A 12,224-nucleotide genomic window follows, 5' to 3' on the forward strand; every position below is an offset into this window, starting at 1 on the left:
ACTTAGACCAGGGCGTGACAAGAGCTGAGATTGATTTTGAAGTGGAAAGTGTTGAAATAGGCATACATGTGAAATCATTCATTGAGTATGTTTATTAATGGACAGTAATAATTAGATATTAAACTGATTATGGCAGTAGGCAGATTATGCAAAAGTAATCTAAAACATCTTACTCTGCTTAACTTAATAATTAATCAACATCTGTTCAAAATTAATGTAAGCGTAGGCCGATTAAAATACCTGGTTTTCTGAGAAATCTTTCAAATTATTATGACATGCATACATTCAGTTGCTCCGAATTCACTTCACTCAAGCTAAAGAGGGAGACTTACACCGCTGGAATGCCGATTATTTGATCTGCGCATTTGCTAGCACCAGCCGAGCAAGTCTCCCTCTTTAGCTTGAGTGAAGTGAATTCGGAGCAACTGAATGTATGCATCATTGAAGTAGTTTTCACAGAATCAAATATGCTTCCCAAAAATAACATGGTCGCTGTGGTAAAACATTTATTTTGATTGGCGATTTTCTGCATGTATCAGAGTGCCATTATGTAGCCTGATTTCAGTGGTGTAAACAGGATTATTAGGAAAATCGTTGTTCTTGCAAAGCATGTAAACGTTTTAATAAAATTATTATATTAAGCTGACTATCCACAATAATCACATTATTGTAACCGTACTCATTGATTCAGACATGGTGCCTTAGCAGGATGATTAGAATGCTGTGAACCAAGAGGTCGGGAATTCAAATCCCAGGTGAGGACATGTTAAATAATAATGACTGTATGAATACACATACATGGTGTAGTCATGTACTGTGTTTCAACTATGTATCTTGAAAACACATTGTCAAAGGCACTGTTTGTGTGTGGGTGTCCCTACCATTGCCAAAGAGCTGTGACTGGATCAGTGGTTCATGAATCAGGGCCTTGATGGACTTGGCAACAGTAACAAAGGGTGATGTGTAATGAAACTAGGGTGCGCGTACCATGGTTAGATTTTCTGTTTTTGGGGGGAGAACGTTTCTTAGCGACCATCGGGTGACGTCCCTGGGACAAACCGGGAACTAGACAAAAACCTTGAGGGAACCATGTCCCGACATCCCAAGAAAGTCCTAAAAAACGTCGTCGGGGAAGTGCCCGGGACAAACCGGGAACTAGACAGAACCTGCGGGGGGAAACCGCCTGTCGACTTCAAGCGACCATTTCGTGACGTGCTGGGGACGTCCTAACGACTCTTTGTTTGCAGGGTTTGAGCATGCCTTTGTGGATATAGGGAGAAGGTACAGTATGTGTAAAGGATTCTCACTTTTTGACAGGTTGTGTCTCTCATGATTATAACGCTTTTTCTATTAATGATTGCACTTGCAAATGAGATTTAATTAACTAAGCCACAAACAAAATACAACAGTGAACCATCACCAATGGTCTTCATTATTGCCCATTAAATCCAGAGACAGGGTTTTTACACCACAGCACAGTCAGAAGAATAGTTTAATGCGCTGGTAAACTTAATTGAACATTGAGATGGAGTCTTAAAAGGATCGGTGTCCCGCTAGTGGAACAACTTCCGGTGAAACTGGAGGGAGCATAATTCAAATAAATTCTATTAGTTATTATGGGTTTTAAACATTTAGGTATATATAAGTGTCTAATACCGTCTGATAGCTTAAATTCTTGTTAATCTAACTGCACTGTCCGATTTACATGAGCTATTACAGTGAAGGCATGCCATGCAATTATTTGAGGACGGCACCCCACATCAAATTATTTTTCCACTGGCACAGGTTACATAACAAAGAAGAAATAATCACTTACTTTTTGAAAATCTTCATCTGATTTGTCATCCAAAGGGTCGGGTCGCAGCTATAACATGTCGTTTTGGAAGAAAAACATTTTTTATATCCCAAAACCTCAGTTTAGTTGGCGCCATCGATTTGAGTAATCCACTGCAGAGAAAGGAATCCGAAAATCTACCCCTAAACTTTGTTTCAACAAGTCAAAATATGTTCTATTTACTCCTCAGACACCCTAAAATGTAATCAAACTATAATATTTATTTTGGAAAGAAGTATGTTCAATAGGAAACCGATTTTAGCAGGTGCACAACTTCAACATGGCGCGCAAAAACACGGATTTCTAAGACTGTGTCCTCATGCAAAAACTGTTATTTCTTATTTGTTTTTGAAGTTACAAGCCTGAAACCTTGAACATGGACTGCTGACACCCTGTGGAAGCCATAGGAATCCAGGGAGCTATTTTACAATGTGACCTTTCGCTTGCATTTCTAAGAGGATGGTCTCTGGCTGGTTGGTTTTTCTTTGGATTTCCTCCTACCATATATATTTTGTTATATTATCCTACGTTATGTTAACATTCTTACAAAGTTCAAGGTGTTTTCTTTCCAATGGTACCAATTATATGTATATCCTGGCTTCAGGGCCTGAGCTACAGGCAGTTTACGTTGGGCACGTCATTCAGACAGAAAAGGAGAAGAAAGGGGCCTAGCTCTACAAAGTTTTAATGGGATATACAATAGGGCCTGCCAACACTCACTTACATTTTAGTTTGCAAAAGTAAACCTTTTTATTGCAAATGAGAATACTTTTTGTAATAAATGAGAAGATGAAAAGAGCAACAGGGGAAAGAGGTAGTGGTGGAGTTCTGAACCCAGCATTGCCAATGAAAATAAATTAGAAGTTATGAGGCTTAGAGACTTAGAATTTATGGCTTCCAGTCCAAGCCCATGTCTGTTTTTGTGTGTATTTGTGTGCGTGTACATGAGCTGCTCCGTGGGTGGATGAGTCCTCATCTGCCTTCATCAGTCTGTGCTGCTTAACTTTATATCCTTCTCTCTCTCCTCCACTTCTTCTTCTCTGCTCTCCCCTACCCCTTCTCCCTGCGTGACCCTCCCCCACCCCTAGAGGAAAAAGAAATGCACACCTATTTAGGCGAGATGCTGGCTAGCAGAGTGGAAAACTTGAAAATAGAGGAGAGCCACACACTAAGAGCTCAGATGCAAAAATATAATGTCCAACGTTTCGACAGGCAAGCTGTCGTCATCAGGGTATAATCACAAACACTGCAGGGTGACTCGTTTATATAGTGTCGAAAGACACACACAGGTGTCTGTAATCATGGCCAAGTATGTCCTAATATCATTGGTTAATTCTCAAATATTAAAATTGCATACAAAAAAACATACAAAAACCAAATGGATAGCATACAATCATAGATTCAATTTAGACTACATAAGCCTACAAACAATTACAAAGTCACAATAATCACAAGAATGGCTTCAGATCAAAGTCTACGTTGAGGCCGAAGGGAGCAAGGGTCCTCCTCCACCCCTCCTGCCTCCCCCTCTTGCATTAATACTCTGTGCACAACCCTTTTCTCTCTCCTCTCTGTCCTTGCTCCCAGATCTGGCATCTCCATCAACGCATGTTTGAATCTGCGGCACTGCAATTGGGGGCGTGATTGCATTGTTTTGACTGAGAGGAGAGCCCAGAGGAGAGAGTCCAGGGGAGAGAGTCCAGGGGTGTTGCTGCTTCTGCGTCCTCAGGTGCTGTCAGCTCAGGTGTCCCTCCAGCCATACTAGAGTAGAACAGGGACTTGTTTTCCAAAAGCCTTCGTAGCGTTATGATTATCGTTAGAACCTTCTTACGATGCATCGTTAGTATATGAGGTGTTTCCCAGAGCCTTCGTTAGTAATGTGTTCTCTTAAAAACATTTGCACATCTACTAGTGATCCAGATCATACGTAGAGCAGTCAAAGTGATCATTAAATGCTTTATTCACAAAAGATCTCAATTAAACATAGAATCAAGATGTTCAGGCTGTCTGACTATGACTGCCGATAACTTCAGAACAATTTTTTGGACCTTCCTCTGACACCGCCAAGTATATAGGTCCTGGATGGCAGGAAGCTTGGCCCCAGTTATGTACTGGGCTGTACTCACTACCCTCTGTATCACCAGGCGGAGATGCAACCAGTCGGGATGCTGTAGAACATTTTGAAGAACTGGAGATCCACACCAAGTCTTTTCAGTCTCTTGCGGAGGTTAAGGCATTGTCCTGCCCTCTTCATGACTTTCTTTGTGTGTTTGGCCCATGATAGTTTGAACTTGAAACTCTCGACCCGCTCCACTACAGCCCTGTCGATGTGAATGAAGTGTGTCCGGCCCTCCTTTTCCTGTAGTCCACGATCATCTCCTTTCTCTTGCTCACGTTGAGGGAGAGGTTGTTGTCCTGGCACCACACTACCAGGTACTCTGACCTCCTCCCTATAGGCTGTCTCATCATTGTCGGTGATCTGGCCTACCACAGGTTGTGTCGTCAGCAAACGTAATGATGGTGTTGGAGTCGTGCTTGGCCACGCAGTCGTGGGTGAACAGGGAGTACAGGAGGAGACTAAGCATGCACCCCTGAGGGTGACTAAGCATGCACCCCTGTAGAATATGCGTCATTTGACCACTTCAGTATTGAGTGAGTCACTGGTACTTCCTGCTTTAGTTTTTGCTTGTAAGCAGGAATCAGGAGGACAGAATTATGGTCAGATTTGCCAAATGGAGGGTGAGGGCTAACTTTGTATGTGTCTTTGTGTGTGGACTGAAGGTCGTCTAGAACTTTTTTCCCCTCTGGTTGCGCATGTGACACGCTGGTAGAATGAGGTAAAAAGTGTAATATTATTGTTCTTGTCTCCCGACCTGGCTTTGATGAAGCATTGGACTGTAGCAGATGAGCTACATGAATGTTGACAAGGCGATGACCAACTTCAATTCGGTAAGTCAAATTACCTCTGCAAGATCGCACCTGAGTTCCACAGGCGATTGAAATTAAATACCATCACCCTCTCTCCCTCTTTGAATTCTCTGACAGTCTTTGAGTGTCTGTCATGAGCTCTCTTCTGCTGTAGCTTGTGCTTTGCCACAGTGTTTGACAAGTCTGGTTTCAACAATGTCAACAATGTGGTTGGCATTTCAGAAACAGTTCAGCTGGTGTACATTCCTTTCTTGTGTGTGGTGTGGTACTGTGTGTTGTGCCTTTGGTAGGTGGGCACCAACTGAACCCCGAATTTAGTCCAGGCCCTCTTATTAAAGGTTTGCACGGCTCTCTCCACTGCTCCGTTTTTTGCCGGATGCTAAGGTGGTCATCATTGTAAATAAGAATTTGTTCTTAACTGACTTGCCTAGTTAAATAAAGTTTAAATAAAACACAATACAAAATACTCTGTTGTTCTTCAAAATCGTTTGAGATGAAAGGAGGGCCATTGTCCGAGACAAGCTCTTTGACTAGTCCAAAGGATACAAACAGGTGTCTGAGAATATTCATGGTCTTCTCAGCTGTGGTCAGTTGAGTAGGGAACGCTTCCATCCACTTGGAATGTATATGGTCAACAACAAGGAAATGTTGCTTGTCAATCTCGACGTAATCCACATGGATGCGTTCGCATGGTGTAGCAGCCCAGGACCATGTATGAAGAGTTGTAGTAGCAGGCTTGTTGCAAACAGCTTCACAGTGTGAGTAGTGTCCCAGAGCTGAGGTAATTTTTGGGGCCTTGCTCCGCTCCTGAACTAATACGGAAAGTTTATGGCAAATGTGTCCACAATGTTGCATCCGCTTCATCAACAGGTGCAGGCTGATACAAAGTGTAATTGGTCTCCACAATGTGAATAAGCATTCAAGACTTGCAAACAGCGTCTGCTAAAGAGCAAGTGGCTTGCCCACTACGACACAGAGATGAAGCTGAGACTCGCGTGTGATGCATCTCCATATGGATTAGGAGCCCGTCATCTCACATGTTCTACCATCAGGTGAAGAACACCCTATCGCATTTGCATCATGGACTCTGTCACCAAGTGAGAAAAATTATACTCAAATTGAGAAGGAAGCCCTGAGAATAATATTCGGAGTGAAGAAGTTTCACAAATACCTCAATGGAAGGAAGTTCCGACTGCTGACAGATCATGAGCCTCTGTTGGCCATCCTTGGATCAATATCAGCCATACCAACCCTGGCTGCACTTTGGGCTCTGATATTGCTAGCCCACGGCTATGAGATTGAGTACAGGCGATCCAGTGATCTCTCAAATGCCGATGCACTATCAAGCTTACCATGCAAAAATGACACCGAACAGTGAAGATGATAGAGCAGTATTGCAGATCTCTCTCATCGACGGACTGCCCATATCTGCTTCAGACATAGCGGAGGAAACGAGGAAAGACCCTGTGCTTTCAAAAGTTTTGGATTTAACATTGGCCGGCTGGCCAACCTTCGTAAACGATGATAACCTTCACCCATGCATAGAAAATAAAGACCAGCTGTCTACTGATCAAGGATGTGTTCTGTGGGGATCAAGGGGGGTGGTGCCTCACAAATTCAAGAGAAGACTTATCTGATCTGCATGAGGTACATCCAAGGATCACTCAAATTAAAACCCTCGCCCGCAGTTATCTGTGGTGGACTGGACTGGAACAGGACATTCAGCAGCATGTAGGCCACAAGGTGCTCTTCGATGGTTGATGCTGACACAAGGATGTCATCCACAAAGCACACAACATTGTCTATGCCATCCAAGACCTGATCCATTGTGTGTTAGAATAACGCTGAAGCTGTCGAGATTCCATAGGGCAAGAGATTGAATCTGAAAAGCCCATTGTGTGTATTGATGGTTAGATACTGTTCTGACTCTGCATCCAGCTTCAGTTGCTCATAAGCGAATGACAGGTCCAGTTTACTGAAAACCTTCCCACCAGCTAGAGTGGCCTTGAGAGTTTCAGTCAGTTCTGCATAGGTCAACTCCACTGCTTTTACTGGTTCAACGAGATCTTTCAGCAATCCATACTCGGTTGGACCCAAAACACTGAGAAATACGCCTGTTTTTTTTTTTCATTTTTGATTTCATTTGCAGCCAGCCAACGCTCCAAACGCTCTAAATAAGAATCTAAATCCTCTTTTGTATTCTGGTACTTGACCAATGGTTGACATTTTCACAGTTAATAGTTCAGTTTTCACATTTCTTGTATTCATTTTCAGAATTTTCATCAAATTCTTCACTTTCTCCAGTTCAGAAGATTCTGCAATTTCTTCATTAGCTGCAACCATTTGTAATAATGTACACATTGTTCCGGTTACTAGTCCAACACTCTAACCACTAGGCTACCCTGCCGCCTTCTTTATATGGTGGCAATCAGAAGACATTCATTTACTCAATAAATTATCCTTTTGTTCGATAAAAAGTCTCTTTATATCCAAAAACCTCAGTTTTGTTCGCGCATTTTCTTCAGTAATCCACAGGCTGAAACGCAGTCAAAACAGGCAGATAAAAAAATCTAAATTGTATCCGTAAAGTTCATAGAAACATGTCAAATGATGTTTAAATTCAATCCTCAGGTTGTTTTTAGCCTAAATGATCTATAATATTTCAACCGGACAATAACGTTGTCAATATAAGAGATAAACTGTCAGGATTTGGCCAGGGTTGTTCCGGTTTTTGGTCACTAGATGCCCCCATTGTGCCTTTTGACCTTTTGTTTTCCCTTGATCCCCATTATTATTTGCACCTGTGCCTCGTTTCCCCTGATTGTATTTAAACCCTTTGTTTTCCTCAGTCCTTTGCTCTGTGTTTGTATGTTAGCACCCAGCCCTAGTATTCTGTGAACTCTTGTTGATCCCGGTGGACGCTCTTGTGGAATTCTGTTTTTTGTTCTTGTTTATTTATTTTTGAGTTTCTTTTGAGGCTTTTTGTGCTATACCTACCACCTTGTGGATTTACCTTTTTGTCTTGGAGGATTACCTTTGTTCTTGTGGAATTCCTTTTGAGGTTGTGGAGTTACATGTGTTCCTGAAGGACTTCACTTTTTGACTTCATTAAATACACCGTCTCAAGTACTGCTGTGTCTGCCTCATCTTCTGGGTTCTGCCGACTATTCGTGGTTCAGTTGGTTAAGTGACTGTTTCTCACTCCGGAGACCCGGGTTCGTAACCGGGTCCTGACATAAACAAGAAATGCACTCTCTCGGGATTGCACATGAAAAATCTCTGCGACGCGGTAGGGTCCACTCATTCAGACTGGTCTTACTCCCTCATTTATAAGAATACAAGCCTGAAAACAATTTCTAAAGACTGTTGACATCTAGTGGAAGGTATAGGAACTGTAAATTGAGTCCTAAGTTTATGGATACTGTAATGGCATTGAATAGAAAACTACAAAACCAACAAAAAAACTACTTCCTGAATGGATTTTTCTCAGGTTTTCGCCTGCCAAATCAGTTCTGTTATACTCACAGACACTATTTTAACAGTTTTGGAAACTGTTGTGTAGTGTTTTCTATCCAACTCTACCAGTTGTATGCATATCATATCTTCTGGGCCTGAGTAGCAGGCCGTTTAATTTGGGCATGCTTTTCCTCCAAAATTCCGAATGCTGCCCCCTACCCTAGAGAAGTTAAGGCGAAAGCATTCCATGCAATTATCTGAGGACAGCACCCCGCTTACAAAAGCATACAAACATACAAATAGCAATAAAAATAATCACATACGAAGATCTTCATATGGTTGCAGTCACAAGAGTCCCAGCTACACAAATGTTTGTTTTGTTCGAAAAAGTCCCTCTTTATATCCCAAAAACTCTGCTTTGTTGGCGCGTTTTGTTCAGTAATCCACTGGCTCAAAGGCGGTCAAAACATGCAGAAGAATACATCCTAATAGTACTGGTAAAGTTCGTAGAAACATCTCAAACAATGTTTTATAATTAATCCTCAGCTTGTCAATTGTCTAAATAATTGATAATATTTCCACCGGACAATAGCATATTCAATAGAAATGAAAAACAACAAAGGGCACGTACTCGGTCATGCGCGCAAACCAGCACTGCATGATTCTACAGTCCACTGACAGAAAGGTCTCATTTGTCTTCATTTATTTAGAAAACAAGCCTGAAACAATGTCTAAAGACTGTTGACATCTAGTGGAAGCCATAGGAACTCCAATCTGGGTCCTAACCCATTAGATACTCTATAGGCATTCAATTGAAAATACCCACATCAAAATTGTCAAAATACCCACATCATTTTCCTCAGGTTTTCACCTGCCATATCAGTTCTGTTAGACATAGATATTATTTTAACAGTTTCTATCCAAATCTACAAATGATATGCATATCCTAGCTTCTGGGCCTGAGTAACAGGCAGTTTACTTTGGGCACGCTTCTCATCCAGACATCGAAATACTGGCTGGGTCAAGAAAATTAAGAGACTTGACCCGAAGCCGCTCCTGCGTTGTCTTGGCTGTGTGATTTGGGTCGTTGTCCTGTTAGAAGGTGAACCTTTTCCCTAGTTTGAGGTCCTGAGCTTTTGGAGCATGTTTTCATAAATTTTCTGTCTGTACTTTTCTACATTCATCTTTCCCTCATTCCTGAGTAGTATCCCAGTCCCTGCAGCTGACAAACATCCCCATAGCATGATGCTGCCATCACCATGCTTCACCGCGGGGATGGTGCCAGGTTTCCTCCAGACGTGATAGTTGGCATTTAGGCCGAAGAGTTTAATGTTGGTTTCACCAGAGCAGAGAATCTTGTTTCTCATGGTCTGAGAGTCCATTAGGTACCTTTTGGCAGACTACAAGTGGGCTGTCATGTCCCTTTTACTGAGGAGTGGCATCCATCTGGCCACTCTACCATAAAGGCCTGATTAGTGGAGTGATGCAGAGATGGTTGTCCTTCTGGAAGGTTCTCCAATCTCCACAGAGAAACTATGTAGCTCTGTCAGAGTGACCATCAGGTTCTTGGTCACCTCACTGACCAAGGCCCTTCTCCCCTATTGCTCAGTTTGGCCGAGTGGCCACTTTGGTAGTTCCAAACATCCATTTAAGAATGATGGAGGCCACTGTGTTCTTTGAGACCTTCAATGCTGCAGACATTTTTTGGTAACTGTAAGGGTCCTTTGTGTAGAGTCATGGGGAAGTTCCAACTAGAGTCATGTAGGACAGCAGAATAGAGTAATCAACGTTCTTTACTCAAAAATACAAATATACAAAGTAACATTACGAGCCCACAGACGGACTGAATTACAATAAACAATCACTCACAAACACAACATGGGGAACAGAGAAAAGTGGATGCGCGGTGGCTAGAAAGCCGGTGACGTCGACTGCCGAACACCGCCCGAACAAGGAGAGGGAATGACTTCGGCGGAAGTGGTGACAGTAACCTTCCCCACATCAGTGCCTCGACACAATCCTGTCTCCGAACACTACGGACAATTATTTTCAACTTAATGGCTTGGTTTTTGTTCTGACATGCACTGTCACCTGTGGAACCTTATATAGACATGCGTGTGCCTTTGCAAATAATTTACAATCAATTGAATTGACCACTGGTGGACTCCAATCAAGTTCTAGAAACATCTCAAAGATGATCAATGGAAACAGGATGCACCTGAGCTAAATGTCAAGTCTTATAACAAAGGGCCTGAATATTTATGTAAATAAGGTATTTCAGCTTCGTATTTTTAATACATTGGCTAAAATGTCTAAAAAAGTGTTTTCGCTTTGTAATTCTGTTGTAAGGTTCTGTGTTTATTTTCTTAGTCAACCTTGTGTTCTGTTTCGTTGTGTTCTTGAACGTAGCCCTGTTTCTTTGTATTCTGTTCTTGAACGTAGCTATGTCTTCATTTTTGATCATTGATTTCACCTGTGTTAGTTACTCACCTGGTCTCATTATTTAGTTCAGTTCATTCTGTTTGTGCCTTTGAGGTATTGTTTGTTTAGACTCTACTAAGCCTTTTCCTAGCTCGTTTGTGAGAACCAGTTATAGCCTTCAGTCCTAGTTTCAATTCATCTGCTTGTTTGCCTACCTGTGTATGATGAAATAAACACCTGCTGTGCGCTGCGTGTGAATCTACACCTTTTTCCCCCTGTGTTTTCATTACAACTGTACCTTCTATGTCCTCTGTTTGCTTGTGTTTTTACCCTACCATGTTGATTGCTACCTAATTTCAGACTTTTGTGTTCCAGTTCCTTATATTTGAAGATGTAGTTCAATAATTATCCTTTTTTCTAATGCGTTTTTTTTCTCGAATATTTATAAATACGATAAATAGAAAGTAAACTTTGTTCAGATGTAGCCTAGTGCGTAGAGCGTTGGGCCAGTAACCAAAAGGCTGCTGGATCAAATTCCCGAGCTGATGAGGTAAAAATCTGTTGTTCTGCCCCTGAACAAGGCAGTTAACCCATTGTTCCCTGGTAGGCTGTCATTGTAAATAAGAATTTAGGGCACTTAAATAAATTAAGAAAGAGGCCTACCTTATTTAAGTTGCCATTGCCTAATATATTTTATTTATGCTCATTGCATATTTATAAAACACAAACTAGACAGCTGGTTTGACAGTCTGTGGCTAGCGCTAACCGCGTGTGACAGAAACTGAGCATACATTTTCCAGAATCAATATTCATTGATACTCCTGTTTTAGTAATATCTGCTCTTTGTGCAGTTTGAGGTTCAATTATTGTCTATTACAGTAAAACAATGTCTCAATGTGTTTCGGTGTCCATAAAACTGTTTCTGTTGGATCAAACCTCAAATGCAAATAGCAAGTTGAAACCGCTTGTTGTTAGGAAGAGGAAGAAGTTAAATGTAATCTTTGTTCTTGTAAGTGGCAGAGGGAGGGGTTTGGTGTGTGTGTGTGTGTGTGTGTGTGTGTGTGTGTGTGTGTGTGTGTGTGTGTGTGTGTGTGTGTGTGTGTGTGTGTGTAAATGGGAAGGTGCACAGTCACAGCAGAAGAAGGCTTCATGGTCATTATATAAATAGGCCGATTTCCTTGCCCAAGCGTAAATTAGCATAATAAAAAAACTCACAAAATCACCTGTAGCCTCCGAACTGTTGAAATGGAAAGATGAGAATCTCACGAACACAATGGTGTTCTCCGTTTTGCTCTACGACCCCCACAAGCGTCTTGGGACTTATCTGAAGTCGGTACAGCCGATCTGCCAACTTCTGTCTGTGGCAACCAAACAGTTTGGCTACACACTAATAATGCCTCTATGGAAAGGTGACACTCCCACTAACATGTACATGTACATGTTGGTTGTTCTACTCTAGGATGCCCACAGGCCTCACAAGACTCGTCTGAAGGTCCCCCGGTACCAGTTGAAAAAAATGAATGGACCTACAGCGATATCGGAAAGTATTTTGTTAAGTTACAGCCTTATTCTAAAATTGAATATA

General features: G+C 41.8%; 1 protein-coding gene across 1 annotated transcript in view; it reads left to right on the top strand.

Moving 5' to 3' along the window:
- LOC115105205 (cadherin-7-like) overlaps positions 1 to 12,224 on the top strand; it is a 111,382-nt gene that overhangs the window by 94,981 nt on the left and 4,177 nt on the right. The window lies entirely within an intron of this gene.

Source organism: Oncorhynchus nerka, linkage group LG22, assembly GCF_034236695.1.
Source record: "Oncorhynchus nerka isolate Pitt River linkage group LG22, Oner_Uvic_2.0, whole genome shotgun sequence".
NCBI classification, from domain to species: Eukaryota; Metazoa; Chordata; class Actinopteri; order Salmoniformes; family Salmonidae; genus Oncorhynchus; species Oncorhynchus nerka.